This window comes from Somniosus microcephalus, chromosome 3, assembly GCF_052327205.1.
Source record: "Somniosus microcephalus isolate GS21.2 chromosome 3, FLI_Smic_1.0, whole genome shotgun sequence".
Classification (NCBI taxonomy): Eukaryota; Metazoa; Chordata; class Chondrichthyes; order Squaliformes; family Somniosidae; genus Somniosus; species Somniosus microcephalus.
In genome coordinates this window covers 212,100,537-212,118,334 of record NC_140989.1, presented here as the reverse complement: position 1 = coordinate 212,118,334, position 17,798 = coordinate 212,100,537, and positions in this window count along the sequence as shown.

Here is a 17,798-nt window from a genome sequence, read left to right as displayed (position 1 = left end):
AGGTCCTTGTCTGGCCCGAATTGTTCCGGACTGCCATTTTTCGTTTCCATAGCCCCTTGCCAACACTGGTTGTCCTACGTCGAAACTTCGAGTGGTCTTGTTATTAATATGCCGGAACTGTTTGTTTTCCACTTCCCTCTGCACATTTGGTTTTAACAAGTCCAACCTGGACCGCAACCTCCTGTTATAAAACATCATGGCAGGACTTTGGTTAGTCACTGCATGAGCGGCGTTTCGATATGCCATTAGGAAATTGTCCACCTTGTGCTGTAGCGGAATCTGATCGTCGTTCATGGCCTTTATTGCCTTTTTGAATGTTTGGACAAATCTCTCGGCCAACCCGTTTGTCGCCGGATGATATGGGGCAGAGGTATAATGTTTCACCCCATTCTTCTTTAAGAATTTTTGGAATTCTTCCGACACGAACTGTGGTCCGTTGTCCGAACAGATCTGTTCTGGCAATCCGTTCCTTGCGAATATTGTTCTTAACACCGCAATTGTCTTTTCTGAAGTAGTGGTATTCATCTTGATCACTTCTGGCCATTTGGAATGTGCGTCCACCGCAATTAGGAACATGGAGTCCATGAATGGACCAGCAAAATCAATATGTACGCGTTGCCATGGGGCTGAAGGCCATTCCCATGGGTGTAGTGGTGCGATCGGAGGTGCATTTTGCACTTTTTGGCACCCAGTGCAGCTTTTCATCAACTCCTCTATGTGTTGGTCAATACCCGGCCACCATACATAAGCCCTAGCAAGACTTTTCATCTTAACTCCCCCCAGATGACCTTCATGCAGTTCTTTTAGAACTCTTTCCCTTAACTTGGGAGGAATAATCACTCTTGTCCCGTACATCAAAGTACCATGGCAGACGGACAGCTGGTCTCGCCTTGCCGAGAATGCCAGTAACAGAGGATCACCATGTGTTGGCCATCCTTTCACTCTCACCTCGTAGACTCTGGACAGTGTCGGGTCGTTCCTGGTTTCTCTTTCAATACTTGCATTGGTGACTGGTAAACACTCGATGATGGTCGAATGAAATAACTCTACAGGGTCAACTTTCGTCGTTTCTTCTTCTTCAGGTAGTGGCAGGCGCGACAGCCCATCAGCATTGCCATGCTGCTTCGTACCTTTGAATTCTATTTGATATTGATGTGCCCCTAGGAAAAGGGACCATCTCTGGAGACGCTGTGCTGTCATCACTGAAACACCCTTCTTAGGGTTAAAAATGGATACCAACGGCTGATGGTCTGTCAGAAGAGTGAATTTTTGGCCCTGCAGGTAATGATTAAACTTCTTCACTCCCCATACAAGGCTAAGAGCCTCCCTATCGATCTGCGCATAGTTGCGCTCAGCGGAGGTCAATGATCTGGATGCAAACGTGACTGGCCTTTCCGTGCCATTTGGCAACTTGTGTGAGAGTACTGCCCCAATACCATATGGAGAAGCATCACAAGCCAACCGAATAGGCAGTGTCGGGTTGAAGTGAGCCAACACTTCCTCTGAGGTGATCAATTCTTTGCTTTTGCGAAATGCCTTCTTACAGTTTTCGCTCCATTCCCATGGTACCCCCTTCTGTAAAAGAGCGTTTAGCGGGTGCAGTACCGTGGATAGATTTGGTAGAAATTTATGGTAATAGTTAATCAATCCTAGAAACGACCTCAACTGAGAGACATTATCCGGAGCGGGAGCCTTTACAACTGCCTCTATCTTGTCAGGAGACTTATGAAGCCCCTCCCGGTCAATGACATGACCACAGTACGAGATCCGCTTCTGGAAGAACTCACATTTCTGCCGATTAACTCTAAGTCCAGACTCTTTCAGTCTGTTGAGCACCAGTTCCAAGTTTGCGAGGTGTTCTTCATCACCATCACCTGTAATCAGAATATTGTCCAGGTAACATTGTGTGCCTGGAATTCCCTGTAATACCTGCTCCATGGCCCTCTGCCAAATTGCTGGAGCCGATGCCACTCCAAAAACCAGCCTATTGTACCGATACAAACCTCGATGCATGTTGATCGTGAGGTATTGGCGTGACTCTTCTTCAACCTCCATCTGCAAGTACGCCTGCGCCAGGTCTATCTTGGTGAAGTGTTTCCCGCCAGACAACGAAGCAAAAATATCCTCAATCCGCGGAAGCGGATACTGCACCGTGTGAAGCACCGGATTAACGGTGATTTTGAAATCTCCACAGATGCGAACCTTCCCTGGTTCTCCTGGCTTGTTGCTCGAAGGACGTTTCATAACGGGAACAATGGGCGTAGCCCACTCACTCCAATCTACCTTAGACAGTACACCTGAACGTTCTAGCGCTTCCAGTTCCGCTTCTACAGTAGGTCGTATTGCATAGGGTACCGGTCTGGCTTTAAAAAAATTTTGGGTGTGCATGTTCATCAATCTTGATGTTTGCCGTAATTCCTCTCAGTGTTCCCAGTCCCTGCTGGAACACCTCTTTAGCATCATCCAATATTTTGGACAATCGTTTAGGTTTGACATCTGTTTCCCCGGAATCTACCGTTAGTGCCTTCAAGGAGTGCCAGTCCATATTCATTTTCCTAATCCACTCCCGTCCCAGTAGTGGTGGACCTCCTTCAGGTAGCACATATAAGTCCATTACTTGGCTTTCTTCGCCCTTGTGGACCACTTTTACCTCTATCTTTCCGATGGGGTACACTCTTTGCCCCGTGTATGTTTTCAATATAATCTCCATATCCCGTAAGGGAATATGTTGGAATAACCTTTTGTAATCTTTCTCATTCATGACCGTCAATGCCGATCCAGTGTCCAATTCCATCTTTACTTGGACTCCTGCTATCTGAAGGGTGACCCAAATTGTCTGGAGATCTGCATCCTTACCAACGTTGTGTACTCTTAAGCTACCCAGTTCATTACTGCTAGCGTCTGAATCTGACTTCTGTTCGGTCGAACTGTTCTTTGTCACCTTGTGCACCTTTATGTATTTTCCTTGCGGTGACTTTTTGTTGCTGGTCTTCTTTCCTGACCGGCATACTTTAGCTATGTGGCCAAGCCTGCCACACGTTCTGCATTCTTGGTTTTTAAACCAACACTGGTTCTGATCGTGCGTTGTCTTTCCACAACAATAACATTTTACAGTACTCAAACCCAATTTATTTGTACTGAGTTCCGGTGACCGTAGCTGCATTACTGCTGTGCCTCTCGCTGCGGCTTCGTGTGCTGCTGCCATAGTGACCGCTTTCTCAAGCGTCAGCTCATTCTCCTCGAGCAGTCGCTTTTGTGTATCTTCTTTTAATAAACCACACACAAATTTATCTCGTAGCGCCTCTGTCAGTCTCGTTCCAAACTGACAGTACTTTGCTAGCTTACGCAATTCCATTAAATATTCAGCATTGCTTTCATCCTTCAGCTGCCTTCTGCTGTAAAATTTAAATTGTTCCGCTAGCATCAGCGGCGTGGGTTTTAGATGATTTTTCAGGACAGTAACAATCTCCTCGAACGTCTTTTCCGCCGGTTCATCTGGTGATAAAAGGTGTTTCAATTGCCCGTATGTCTTCGCACCCATTAAGTTTAATAATGTTAGCACTTTCTCTTCATCTGGAATTTTATTTGCTTTACAATAATTTTGTATGCGTTCTACATACATGGCCCAATCTTCGATGTCGCTATCAAAGGTATTAATGTTCCCATGTTTAGGCATCGTTGCAATTTAATTTATTTTAATTTTTATCCAAGATGGCGGCTTCCCGCTCTTGTCTTCGTCCTCCGCCTACAAAATGGCGGTTTTCCCGCGCTTGGCGGTCTTCACCCGTCCCCCGACGCTGTCTCTGCTTCACCGCGGCTCTCGCGCCTTCAGTTGCCCAAGACGCTGCGCCTTTTTAGCCCGAATGCGGCCCGGCCCTTATCACCAGCCGCGATCGATGTCCCCGTGCTGCGCCTTTCGGCCCGAATGCGGCCCGGCCCTTATCTCCGGTCGCGATCGATCTCACCGCCCTTATTCCTCCGTCTTCCCTCCCCGTCTGTACAGCCAACGCGGCCGACTTTCTGGTCGCGTCGCTGCCCGGCTTACCCACCACCAAGGAAGAAAAGAAGATAGCTAACAGCCGCTGATGGAGGCTTCGAGTTCAGGATGTCTTCTGCACTCTGGTTTCTCGATGTCTGCCGCGCACCGTGTCTTCCAGCAGGGTGATGAGGGTGGAAGCCTCTCTTCGACGTCCGTTCTGTGGACGAAGCCGCCGTGGATATAAACTGCCGCAGGGTAAGAATCGGACTCGTCGCCACTGTTAAGTCTGTGTGTTCTAGTTGTAATTACTAACACAGACTACAAGAATAACGTTCAACAGGTCTTTACTGGTTGGAGGTCAGGACTATACTAAAATACAATATTACTACACAGTGCTTATAATACCGGTGGTCACTACCGGTATTACGTATACAGCAGCCAGAGAAAGTAATACATCTCTTAAGGTGGAACAGGCTTAAGTTCTCTTAAGGTGGAACAGGTTACATACACCACAGTTAGTCCTATGGCGGGAGGGTTTTACAGGCTCCCACAACCCATACGAGGGGGGGGCCACCCACACCCACGGACGCAAGTATCCTGCTGGATGTCAACCCAGAATTTAGAGCCGGATCTCTGACTCCACTTGCCGGGACTGTCTGGAGCGGGGTTCGAAACCCTACGCCTTCTGGCCCCACGGCGGGGATGCTACCGCTACGCCAAAGGCCCACTCCTTGCAGGGTTAGTGTAAACAGTAAACACATGGATTGCAGAAAGCCCCTCACCCCTCAGGCAGACTGCGGGATTGATCCTCTCACTATGTTAACCTGCGATGATATCAATCAACAACTGATGGCAATGAAAGTGACGACAAGATCTGGTAATAAAATACAACAACATTTCTTGCGATACAATATACAAACCAACAATTAGTAACATTGGATTAAATAATGAAGAAGTACTTGAATGTACAAATAGGCCTAAGGTGGGCAGCCCATCCCAAGCTGGCGACCAGGGCGGTCGGAGGGGCGGGGGGGGGCGGAGGGGGTGGGTGACTGGAGCGACCGGGTGGGTGACCGGGTCAGGGCAGTGTGGGGTGGGGGGGTAAGAGGGGCAGTGTGGGGGTGGGGGGGGGAGCGGGGCAGTGTGGGGGGGGATGAGCGGGGCAGTGGGGGGTGGGAGGGTAAGCGGGGCAGTGTGGGGGGGTGAGCGGGGCAGTGTGGGGGTGGGGGGGTGAGCGGGGCAGTGTGGGGGGGTGAACGGGGCAGTGTGGGGTGGGGGGGTGAGCGGGGCAGTGTGGGGGGGTGAGCGGGGCAGTGTGGGGGTGGGGGGTGAGCGGGGCAGTGTGGGGGGTGAGCGGGTCAGTGTAGGGGGGGTGAGCGGGGCAGTGTGGGGGGGCGGTGAGCGGGGCAGTGTGGGGGGGTGAGCAGGGCAGTGTGGGGGTGGGGGGGTGAGTGGGGCAGTGTGGGGGTGGGGGGGTGAGCGGGGCAGTGTGGGGGGGGTGAGCGGGGCAGTGTGGGTGTGGGGGGGTGAGCGGGGCAGTGTGGGGGGGGTGAGCGGGGCAGTGTGGGGGTGGGGGGGGTGAGCGGGGCAGTGTGGGGGGGGTGAGCAGGGCAGTGTAGGGGTGGGGGGGTGAGCGGGCAGTGTGGGGGTGGGGGGGGTGAGCAGGGCAGTGTGGGGGCCATTCAGCCCATCATGACGCTGCTCTTTGAAAGAGCTATCCAATTAATCCCACTCCCCTGCTCTTTCAGTCTTGAAAGCTCCAATTGACCCCCGGCATCCCCAGCCTTTTGTGGGAGAGACTTCCAGATTTCCACTACCCTTTGTGTGAAGAAGTGCTTCCTGACATCAGCCCTGAACGAACGGCCTGACTCTAATTTTAAGATTAACTCCCTTGTTCTGGACTCCCCGCCCCCACCAGAGGAAATAGTTTCTCTCTATCTACATCATCGAATCCATTTAACATTGTAAACACCTCAATCAGACTGCCCCTCAATCTACTAAACTCAAGCGAATACAAATCGAGTCCATGCAACCTGCCCTTATAATTTAACCCTTTTAGCCCTGGTGTCATTCTGGTGAATCTGCGCTGCTCCCCCTCCAAGGCCAATATATCCTTCCTGAGGTGCGGTGCCCAGAACTGAACGCAGTGTCCAGGTGGGGTCTAACCAGAGCTTTATATAACGGCAGCATAACTTCCACCCCTTTATATACCAGCCCCCGAGATAAAGGCCAACATTCAATGAGCCTTTTCGAGCTTGTTCAGAAGCCCACACCTCCAGCTGCTGGACCCATGGGGTGTGGTTAGGTGGATGATATCAAGGCACTGACACACCATGTTCTGAACTGTGCTGTTTGTTGTGTATGTACCTTTAAGAGAATAACTGGTCTCAGACTGCAGTACCGGCAGTGACCACCCCTGTATAAAAGGCGCTAGAGAGCCTCTGTTTTGTTAGATTCGTTTATGCCTTTCACCAGTAAAGATCGTTTTGTTTTCTCTCCTGCTAGTCCGTGTCTCAATCATTCACGGACTTAACACTGGCGACGAGTTAGAAACGAACTTACCTGCAACTCAGCAACAGCTCCGATGACGTTGTTGAAGGTCGGAGCCAGAAGAAAGAAAAAAAAGAGTCCATTGAAACTCAAGGAACGGGCGTCGACCGTCAATCATCGGGTTCAAGGCTTTGCAGGAGAGACTGTCCAGAGCCAGGCTGGGTTCCTCGGTCCGTGGTTTCCCAGCTAATCGGGCTGGTGGCAGGTAGTGCTCTGATCCTTCCTGGGCTGCAACGGGGCCGGGCAGCGAGTTGGGAAGCAAGGAGAGAGAGAGAGAGGGTGGAGCATACAGGGCGCGGCCGGTATTTCGAAGCTGGGCAGCGTTCGGGCCTCAGAAGAGGGAGGGAAGTGTCCCAGAGGGTCCGCTCCACGACGGGAAAATAATAAAAGAAAAAGAATACGCGCAAGAAACCGTGGAAAGCAGCGCTAACAACAGCGGGGAAGAAGGAAAAGCGCGGGAGGTGCCATTTTGTTAAATCGGAGAAGAAGGCAAAGTGCGGGAGGCGCCATTTTAGATTTGCAAGATGCCGAAGACTGGCTGTATCACTGCTTTTGATAATACATTAGAGGACTGGACCACGTATGTGGAAAGAGTCGAGGTATATTTCGAGGCAAATGAAATAGCGGAGGGGAAAAAGGCATCAATATTGCTAAACGTAACGGGCGCTAGAACGTACGGCCTATTGCGGGATCTGATTACTCCAGCCAAACCGAAGGCGAAGAGTTTTAACGAAATTGTTGCTGTTCTACAGGAGCACTTAAACCCTGCACCGCTGTTGATAGCAGAAAGATTTAAATTCCACAGGAGAACTCAGCACAAAGATGAGAGCAATGCTGAGTATCTTACAGAACTACGCAAGCTATCAAAGCACTGGCAGTTCGGAGCAGGACTGGCAGATACCCTACGGGACAAATTTGTCTGTGGACTCCTGAGTGAAGGAACACAGAAGAAGTTACTCGCAGAAAAAGAGCTGACGCTAGATAAGGCTTTCAGCGTGGCAGTATCGTATGAAGTAGCAGCCAGGGGAGCTGCAGAAATTCAACAAAAACCACAGGAATACAGCACCCACGAAATGACACGGGGATTTGCAAAATGTTATCGCTGCGGCAGAACTAACCATGACCAGAAGGACTGCTGGTCCAAAGATAAAATATGCAGACAATGCGGGAAGATTGGACACATTGCACGAGTTTGTAGGTCTGGGAAGAAGACCAGCAACAACAAAAAGGCTACTAAGGAACCGTACAAGAAAGTACAAAAGATGACGGACAGTAGTTCCGAAGACCAGATGAGCGATAGTGAATCCGGAAACAGGAGACTGAGCTGTCTCAAACTTCACAATGTAATCGCAAAAGAGGATCACCGAACCATTTGGGTCACTCTCACGATAGCAGGGTCCCAAGTTAAAATGGAATTGGATACAGGATCAGCGCTAACCGTCATGAATCGACGAGACTACGAGCGGCTATTTTCACACATACCCTTGAGAGAGACATCCATCGTCTTGACGACGTATACGGGGCAAAAAGTATACCCCAGAGGAAAAATAAGGGTGCCTGTCGAATACAATGGCAAGAAAATACGGAAATTGTATCTCTACATACTGCCAAATGGTGGACCACCGTTATTGGGACGGGAATGGATCAGGAAGATAAACTTAGATTGGCATTCCATTCATGCAATGACGGTGGACGGTAAAAAAGATGAAGACGTCACTCCTGGACGATTGTCAACAATCTTAGCTAACGCCAAAGAGGTATTTCAACAAGAACTGGGCACGCTTAAAGGCGTAACCGCCTCGATAAAAATAGAAGAGAATGCAGTTCCCAAGTTTTTCAAAGCGCGACCGGTACCATATGCAATTCGCCCAGCCGTCGAGGCAGAGCTGGAGAACCTGGAGAAGGCGGGCGTGTTGTCTAATGTCGACTGGAGCGAGTGGGCGACACCCATCGTTCCTGTCATGAAGAAAACGTTAACCAATAAGTCCGGAGAGCCAAGGAAGATTCGCATCTGTGGGGATTTCAAGGTGACGGTGAACCCTGTCCTTCGCACAGTACAATATCCTCTTCCAAGGATAGAAGACATCTTTGCCTCGCTGTCTGGAGGGAAGCGTTTTACAAAAATTGACCTAGCACAAGCATATTTGCAGATGGAGGTTGAAGAGTCCTCTAGGAAGTATCTCACGATAAACACTCACAAAGGTCTTTACCAGTATCATCGATTGGTATTCGGAGTAGCATCGGCTCCGGCGATATGGCAAAGAGCGATGGAACAAGCCCTGCAAGGGATTCCGGGGACTCAGTGTTACTTGGACGACATCCTTGTAACAGGTGAAGATGACAGTGAACACCTTAACAACTTAGAACAGGTGCTCACTAGACTACGGGAACATGGGCTGCGAGCCAACCGCCCCAAGTGCGAATTTTTTAAGAAACAGATATCGTATTGTGGCCACGTGATTGATGAAGAGGGGTTACATAAGTCCCCTGACAAAATTGAAGCGGTTGTTAAGGCCCCAGCGCCTGAAAATGTGTCGCAGCTGAGGTCATTCCTCGGGTTGGTGAATTACTATCATAAGTTTTTGCCGAATTTGTCGACAATTCTACACCCACTGAACGCCCTGCTATGAACGGGGGTAGCATGGAAATGGAGCGATGATTGTAAGCGTGCTTTTCAGAAGAGTAAGGACTTAATCACTTCAAAGGAAGTATTGGCTCACTACAACCCAGCACTGCCAATCAGGCTGGCGTGTGATGCGTCTCCCTATGGCATTGGGGCGGTACTGTCACATAAATTCCTTGATGGTTCGGAGAGGCCGATAGCTTTTGCGTCACGCTCGTTAACTTCTGCCGAGCGTAACTACGCCCAGATTGACAGAGAGGCCCTCAGCCTAGTGTGGGGGGTGAAGAAGTTCAATCACTATCTGCACGGTCAAAAATTTACTCTACTAACCGATCATCAACCTCTTGTCTCCATTTTCAACCCTCAGAAGGGCGTACCGATAATGACAGCACAACGGCTGCAGAGATGGTCCCTTTTCCTAGGGGCACACCAATATGACATCGAGTACAAAGGAACTAAACAGCATGGAAATGCTGATGGATTGTCACGTCTACCGTTGCCGACGGTGGAAGAAGAAGACCTTGTAGTGGATCCAATGGAGTTATTCCACTCGACCATAGTCGAATGTCTCCCTGTGACGAATGCAAACATAAAAAAGGAAACACGGAATGACCCGACACTATCACGGGCCTATGATTTAACGGTGAAGGGATGGCCAGCACATGGCGAACCACTGCTGCCAGCATTCTCACCGAGATGAGAACAGCTGTCAGTGTGCAGAGGAACCTTGATGTGTGGATCCAGAGTAGTAATTCCACCTAAGTTGACGGATAGAGTGCTCAATGAGCTTCATGAGGGTCATCTGGGTGGGGTAAAAATGAAGAGCTTAGCCAGAGCGTTTGTGTGGTGGCCGGGAATCAATAGAGAAATCGAAGAGATGACCAAGAGCTGTGCAGGATGCCAGAAGGTCCAAAACGCCCCACCACAAGCTCCTCTGCATCCATGGGAGTGGCCCTCATCTCCATGGCAAAGGGTGCACATTGATTTTGCTGGTCCCTTCATGGACTCGATGTTTTTAATTGCGGTGGATGCACATTCAAAGTGGCCAGAGGTAATAAAAATGTCCTCAACCACCACGGAAAAAACTATCACAGTTTTATGAACCATATTCACCAGGAATGGGCTGCCTGAACAGATTTGCTCTGACAATGGACCACAGTTTGTGTCTGAAGAGTTCCGGAGGTTCTTAAAGTGTTAAGCATTACACATCTGCCCCATATCATCCAGCCACTAATGGATTGGCCAAGAGGTTTGTCCAAACATTCAAGAAGGCTATCAAGGCAATGTGTAATGAAGATATACCCCTACAACACAAGGTGGACAACTTCTTGTTTGCCTACCGGAATGCGACACATGCGGTTACCAACCAAACTCCAGCCATGATGTTCTTCAATCGAAGACTACGATGCCGCTTGGATTTGGTTAAGCCAAACGTCCGAAGAGATGTGGAGAACAGGCAGTTTCAGAATATGAATGAAAGGCCGACCAGGAGTTTTAAGATAGGTCAACCAGTTTTGGCCCGGGACTACCGCACTGAGAAATGGCAGCCAGGAACGATTTGTACATGACAAGGACCTCTCATGTATACCGTGGACGTTAGGGAGAGCATTGTAAGACGCCATGTTGACCAGATTCTAGAGTCACTGGAAAACGTCAACTCCACACCACGATCTGATACACCTGGTAATGAAATCGATGTTCCAATTGCAGCTACCGCAGAACCGGTAATATTGGAAGCAGATGAACCAAACAACGACATTGATTCCGACTCAACATTGCCAGAACAACCTGATACCCCAAAGAGGCGTTATCCAGACAGAATCAGGAAGCCTCCTCAAAGACTGAACTTATAATTGCTTAAACTTAACCAATGTATCTAGCAACAGTAATTGTGATTGTAATTCGTTATAATTAGTTGTTAAATGAATGTTATGTACTGTTTATCTAAAAGGGGAGGAATTGTTGTGTATGTACCTTTAAGAGAATAACTGGTCTCAGACTGCAGTACCGGCAGTGACCACCCCTGTATAAAAGGCGCTAGAGAGCCTCTGTTTTGTTAGATTCGTTTATGCCTTCCACCAGTAAAGATCGTTTTGTTTTCTCTCCTGCTAGTCCGTGTCTCAATCATTCACGGACATAACACTGTTCACCTGGTGAGGGTCCAATCCCACACTGAGCAACCGCTGACTGCCCTGCTTGGAGTGAAGGGAGGTGGGTCTCTTTGGGGTAGAGGTGGCTCTAAAACGACGCTTTATTGGACGGAACACGAGACTCAGCCCTGGGAGACCGGCACAATGAAACCGGTGTGTCGGCAGTCCTCCCAGTCACCGCCTCACCAGCCAGCCCAGGTCACCATAGGAAGCTAGAGGGGTCCATTCTGTCCCTGCATGCTGGGATACATCCCATCCAGCTCCGAGACCCAGCAACCCAGTGCTCCAACAGGACGCACAGTGGGAGCTCTACCACAGTTCTGTGCTAGTAGGCAGCGTGGCCTTGACAGGTTAAACTCCAGTGATACTGTCCTCAGCACACTCACTGATATTACAGAGTGAGAGACCGGGGCCCATCACCCAGAGTGAGTCCGGGGCCCGTCGCCCAGTGTGAGACCCGGGGCCCAGTGTGAGACTGGCACCCGTCGCCCAGTGTGAGACTGCGGCCCGTCGCCCAGTGTGAGACCGGGGCCTGTCGCCCAGTGTGAGACACGAGGACCATCGCCCAGTGAGAGACCGGTGCCCATCGCCCAGTGTGAGACCGGGGCCCGTCGCCCAGAGTGAGACCCGGGGCCCGTCGCCCAGTGTGAGACCGGGGCCTGTCGCCCAGTGTGAGACCCGGGGCCCGTCGCCCAGTGTGAGACCTGGGGCCCGTCGCCCAGCGTGAGACCCAGGGCCCATCGCCCAGTGTGAGACCGGGGCCCGTCGCCCGGTGTGAGACCGGGGCCCTTCGCCCAGTGTGAGACCCGGGGCCTGTCGCCCGTTGTGAGAACCGGGGCCCGTCGCCCAGTGTGAGACCCGGGGCCCGTCGCCCAGTGTGAGACCGCGATGCGTCGCCCGTTGTGAGAACCGGGGCCCATCGCCCAGTGTGAGACCCGGGGCTCGTCGCCCAGTGTGAGACCGGGACACGTCGCGCGGTGTGAAACCAGGGGCCCGTCGCCCAGTGTGAGACTGGGACGTGTCGCGCGGTGTGAAACCAGGGGCCCATCGCCCAGTGTGAGACCCGGGGCCCGTCGCCCACTGTGAGACCCGGGGGCCATCGCACAGTGTGAGACCGGGGCCCGTCGCCCAGTCTGAGACCGGGGCCCATCGCCCGGTGTGAGACCAGGGGCCCGTCGCCCAGTGTGAGACCTGGGGCCCGTCGCCCAGACTGAGACCAGGGCCCGTCACCCAGTGTGAGACCGGGGCCCGTCGCCCGGTGTGAGACCAGGTGCCCGTCGCTCGGTGTGAGACCCGGGGCCTGTTGCCCAGTGTGAGACCAGGGGCCCGTCGCCCGGTGTGAGAACAGGGGCCTGTCGCCCGGTGTGAGACCGGGTCCCGTAGCCCAGTGTGAGACCGGGGCCCGTCGCCCGGTGTGAGACCAGGGGCCTGTCGCCCGGTGTGAGACCGGGGCCCGTCGCCCTGTGTGAGACCGGGGCCCGTCGCCTGGTGTGAGACCCGGGGCCCGTCGTCCAGTGTGAGACCCGGGGCCCATCGCTCAGTGTGACACCCGGGGCCCGTCTCCCAGTGTGAGACCGGGGCCCGTCACCCTGTGTGAGACCCGAGGCCCGTCGCCCAGTGTGAGACCCGCAGCCCGTCATTCCCGTGTGAGACTGGGGCCCCTCGCCCGGTGTGACACCCGGGGCCCATTGCCTGGTGTGAGACCAGGGCCCATCGCCCGGTGTGAGACCGGGGCCCGTCGCACAGTGTGAGACCCGGGGCCCGTTGCCCGGTGTGAGACCGGGGCCCGTCGCCCAGTGTGACACCCGGGGCCTGTCGCCCGGTGTGAGACCAGGGGCCCGTCGCCCAATGTGAGACCGGGGCCCGTCACCCAGTGTGAGACCGGGGCCCATCGCCCAGTGTGAGACCCAGGGCCCGTCGCCCAGTGAGAGACTGGGGCCCGTCGCTCAGTGTGAGACCGGGGCCCCTCGCCCGGTGTGAGACATGGGGCCCGTCGCCCGGTGTGAGAAGCAGGGCCCGTCACCCAGTGTGAGACCCGGGGCCCATCGCCCAGTGTGAGACCGGGGCCCGTCGCCCAGTGTGAGACCGGGGCCCGTCGCCCAGTGTGAGACCGGGGCCCATCGCCCAGTGTGAGACCTGGGGCCCGTCGCCCAGAATGAGACCCGGGGCCCGTCGCCCAGTGTGAGACCCGGGGCCCGTCGCCCAGTGAGAGACCGAGGCCCGTCGCCCGGTGTGAGACCAGGGGCCCATCGCCCAATGTGAGACCGGGGCCCGTTGCACAATGTGAGACCGGGCACCGTCGCCCAGTGTGAGACCGGGGCCCGTCGCCCAGTATGAGACCGGGGCGCGTCACCCAGTGTGAGACCAGGGGCCCGTCGCCCAATGTGAGACCGGGGCCCGTCGCCCAGTGTGAGACCCGCGGCCCGTCGCCCAGTGTGAGACCCACGGCCCGTCGCTCAGTGTGAGACCGGGGCCCCTCGCCCGGTGTGAGACACGGGGCGCGCCACCCGGTGTGAGTCCAGGGGCCCGTCGCCCAGTGTGAGACCAGGGGCCCGTCGCCCAGTGTGAGACACGGGGCCCGTCGCCCAGTGAGAGACCGGGGGCCGTCGCCCAGTGTGAGACCGGGGCGCGTCACCCAGTGTGAGACCAGGGGCCCGTCGCCCAATGTGAGACCGGGGCCTGTCGCCCAGTGTGAGACCGGGGCCCGTCGCCCAGTGTGAGACCCGCGGCCCGTCGCTCAGTGTGAGACCGGGGCCCCTCGCCCGGTGTGAGACACGGGGCGCGTCACCCGGTGTGAGTCCAGGGGCCCGTCGCCCAGTGTGAGACCAGGGGCCCGTCGCCCAGTGTGAGACCTGGGGCCCGTCGCCCAGTGTGACACCCGGGGCCCGTCGCCCAGTGAGAGACCGGGGCCCGTCGCTCAGTGTGAGACCGGGCCACCTCGCCCGTTGTGAGACACGGGGCCCGTCGCCCGGTGTGAGAAGCGGTGCCCGTCGACCAGTGTGTGACCCGAGGCCCGTCGCCCAGTGTGAGACCGGGGCCCGCCACCCTGTGTGAGACCGGGGCCCGGCGCCCAGTGTGAGACTGGGGCCTGTCACCAGGTATGAGACCGGGTCGCGTCACCCGGTGTGAGTCCAGGGGCCCGTCGCCCATATGAGACCGGGACCCATCGCCCAGTGTGAGACGGGGGGCCCGTCGCCGGGTGAGAGACAGGTGCCCGTCGCCCGGTGTGAGACCGGGGCGCATCACCCGGTGTGAGACCAGGGGCCCATCGCCCAATGTGAGACCGGGGCCCGTCGCCCAGTATGAGACCGGGGCCCGTCGCCCAGTGTGAGACCGGGGCCCGTCACCCAGTGTGAGACCGGGGCCCATCGCCCAGTGTGAGACCGGGGTGCGTCACACGGTGACAGACCAGGGGCCCGTCGCCGAATGTGAGACCGGGGCCCATTGCCCAGTGTGAGACCGGGGCCCATCGCCCAGCGTGAGACCCGCGGCCCGTCGCCCAGTGAGAGACCGGGGCCCGTCGCTCAGTGTGAGACCGGGGCCCCTCGCCCGGAGTGAGACGGGGCGCTTCACTCGGTTTAAGTCCAGGGGCCCGTCGCCCAGTGTGAGACCAGGGGCCCGTCGCCCAGTGTGAGACCAGGGGCCCGTCGCCCAGTGTGAGACCCGGGGCCCGTCGCCCAGTGTGACACCTGGGGCCCGTCGCCCAGTGAGAGACCGGGGCCCATCGCTCAGTGTGAGACCGGGGCACCTCGCCCGTTGTGAGACACGGGGCCCGTCGCCCGGTGTGAGAAGCGGGGCCCGCCGACCAGTGTGAGACCGGGTCCTGTCGCCCAGTGTGAGACCGGGGCCCGTCGCCCAGTGTGAGACCGGGGCCCGTCGCCCAGTGTGAGACCCGGGGCTCGTCGCCCAGTGTGAGACTGGGACGTGTCGCGTGGTGTGAAACCAGGGGCCCATCGCCCAGTGTGAGACCCGGGGCCCGTCGCCCACTGTGAGACCCGGGGGCCATCGCACAGTGTGAGACCGGGGCCCGTCGCCCAGTCTGAGACCGGGGCCCATCGCCCGGTGTGAGACCAGGGGCCCGTCGCCCAGTGTGAGACCCGGGGCCCGTCGCCCAGACTGAGACCGGGGCCCGTCACCCAGTGTGAGACCGGGGCCCGTCGCCCGGTGTGAGACCAGGTGCCCGTCGCTCGGTGTGAGACCCGGGGCCTGTTGCCCAGTGTGAGACCAGGGGCCCATCGCCCGGTGTGAGAACAGGGGCCTGTCGCCCGGTGTGAGACCGGGTCCCGTAGCCCAGTGTGAGACCAGGGCCCGTCGCCCGGTGTGAGACCAGGGGCCTGTCGCCCGGTGTGAGACCGGGGCCCGTCGCCCTGTGTGAGACCGGGGCCCGTCGCCCGGTGTGAGACCCGGGGCCCGTCGTCCAGTGTGAGACCCGGGGCCCATCGCTCAGTGTGACACCCGGGGCCCGTCTCCCAGTGTGAGACCGGGGCCCGTCGCCCTGTGTGAGACCCGAGGCCCGTCGCCCAGTGTGAGACTCGCAGCCCGTCATTCCCATGTGAGACCGGGGCCCCTCGCCCGGTGTGACACCAGGGGCCCGTCGCCCAGTGTGAGACCCGGGGCCCGTCGCCCAGTGAGAGACCGGGGGCCGTCGCCCAGTGTGAGACCGGGGCGCGTCACCCAGTGTGAGACCAGGGGCCCGTCGCCCAATGTGAGACCGGGGCCTGTCGCCCAGTGTGAGACCGGGGCCCGTCGCCCAGTGTGAGACCCGCGGCCCGTCGCTCAGTGTGAGACCGGGGCCCCTCGCCCGGTGTGAGACACGGGGCGCATCACCCGGTGTGAGTCCAGGGGCCCGTCGCGCAGTGTGAGACCAGGGGCCCGTCGCCCAGTGTGAGACCCGGGGCCCGTCGCCCAGTGTGACACCTGGGGCCCGTCGCCCAGTGAGAGACCGGGGCCCGTCGCTCAGTGTGAGACCGGGCCACCTCGCCCGTTGTGAGACACGGGGCCCGTCGCCCGGTGTGAGAAGCGGGGCCCGTCGACCAGTGTGTGACCCGAGGCCCGTCGCCCAGTGTGAGACCGGGGCCCGCCACCCTGTGTGAGACTGGGGCCTGTCACCAGGTATGAGACCGGGTCGCGTCACCCGGTGTGAGTCCAGGGGCCCGTCGCCCATATGAGACCGGGACCCGTCGCCCAGTGTGAGACGGGGGGCCCGTCGCCTGGTGAGAGACAGGTGCCCGTCGCCCGGTGTGAGACCGGGGCGCGTCACCCGGTGTGAGACCAGGGGCCCGTCGCCCAATGTGAGACCGGGGCCCGTCGCCCAGTATGAGACCGGGGCCCGTCGCCCAGTGTGAGACCGGGGCCCGTCGCCCAGTGTGAGACCGGGGCCCATCGCCCAGTGTGAGACCGGGGCGCGTCACACGGTGAGAGACCAGGGGCCCGTCGCCCAATGTGAGACCGGGGCCCATTGCCCAGTGTGAGACCGGGGCCCATCGCCCAGCGTGAGACCCGCGGCCCGTCGCCCAGTGAGAGACCGGGGCCCGTCGCTCAGTGTGAGACCGGGGCCCCTCGCCCGGAGTGAGACGGGGCGCGTCACTCGGTTTAAGTCCAGGGGCCCGTCGCCCAGTGTGAGACCAGGGGCCCGTCGCCCAGTGTGAGACCGGGGCCCGTCGCGCGGTGTGAAACCAGGGGCCCGTCGCCCAGTGTGAGACTGGGACGTGTCGCGCGGTGTGAAACCAGGGGCCCATCGCCCAGTGTGAGACCCGGGGCCCGTCGCCCACTGTGAGACCCGGGGGCCATCGCACAGTGTGAGACCGGGGCCCGTCGCCCAGTCTGAGACCGGGGCCCATCGCCCGGTGTGAGACCAGGGGCCCGTCGCCCAGTGTGAGACCCGGGGCCCGTCGCCCAGACTGAGACCGGGGCCCATCACCCAGTGTGAGACCGGGGCCCGTCGCCCGGTGTGAGACCAGGTGCCCGTCGCTCGGTGTGAGACCTGGGGCCCGTCGCCCAATGTGAGACCGGGGCCTGTCACCCAGTGTGAGACTGGGGCCCATCACCCAGTGTGAGACCCAGGGCCCGTCGCCCAGTGAGAGACCGGGGCCCGTCGCTCAGTGTGAGACCGGTGCCCCTCGCCCAGCGTGAGACCCGCGGCCCGTCGCCCAGTGAGAGACCGGGGCCCATCGCTCAGTGTGAGACCGGGGCACCTCGCCCGTTGTGAGACACGGGGCCCGTCGCCCGGTGTGAGAAGCGGGGCCCGTCGACCAGTGTGAGACCGGGGCCCGTCGCCCAGTGTGAGACCGGGGCCCATCGCCCAGTATGAGACCCGGGGCCCGTCGCCCAGTGTGAGACCAGGGGCCCGTCGCCCAGTGTGAGACCCGGGGCCCGTCGCCCAGTGTGAGACCTGGGGCCCGTCGCCCAATGTGAGACCGGGGCTCATCGCCCAGTGTGAGACCCGGGGCCCGTAGACCCGTGTGAGACCGGGGCCCATCGCCAAGTGAGAGACCAG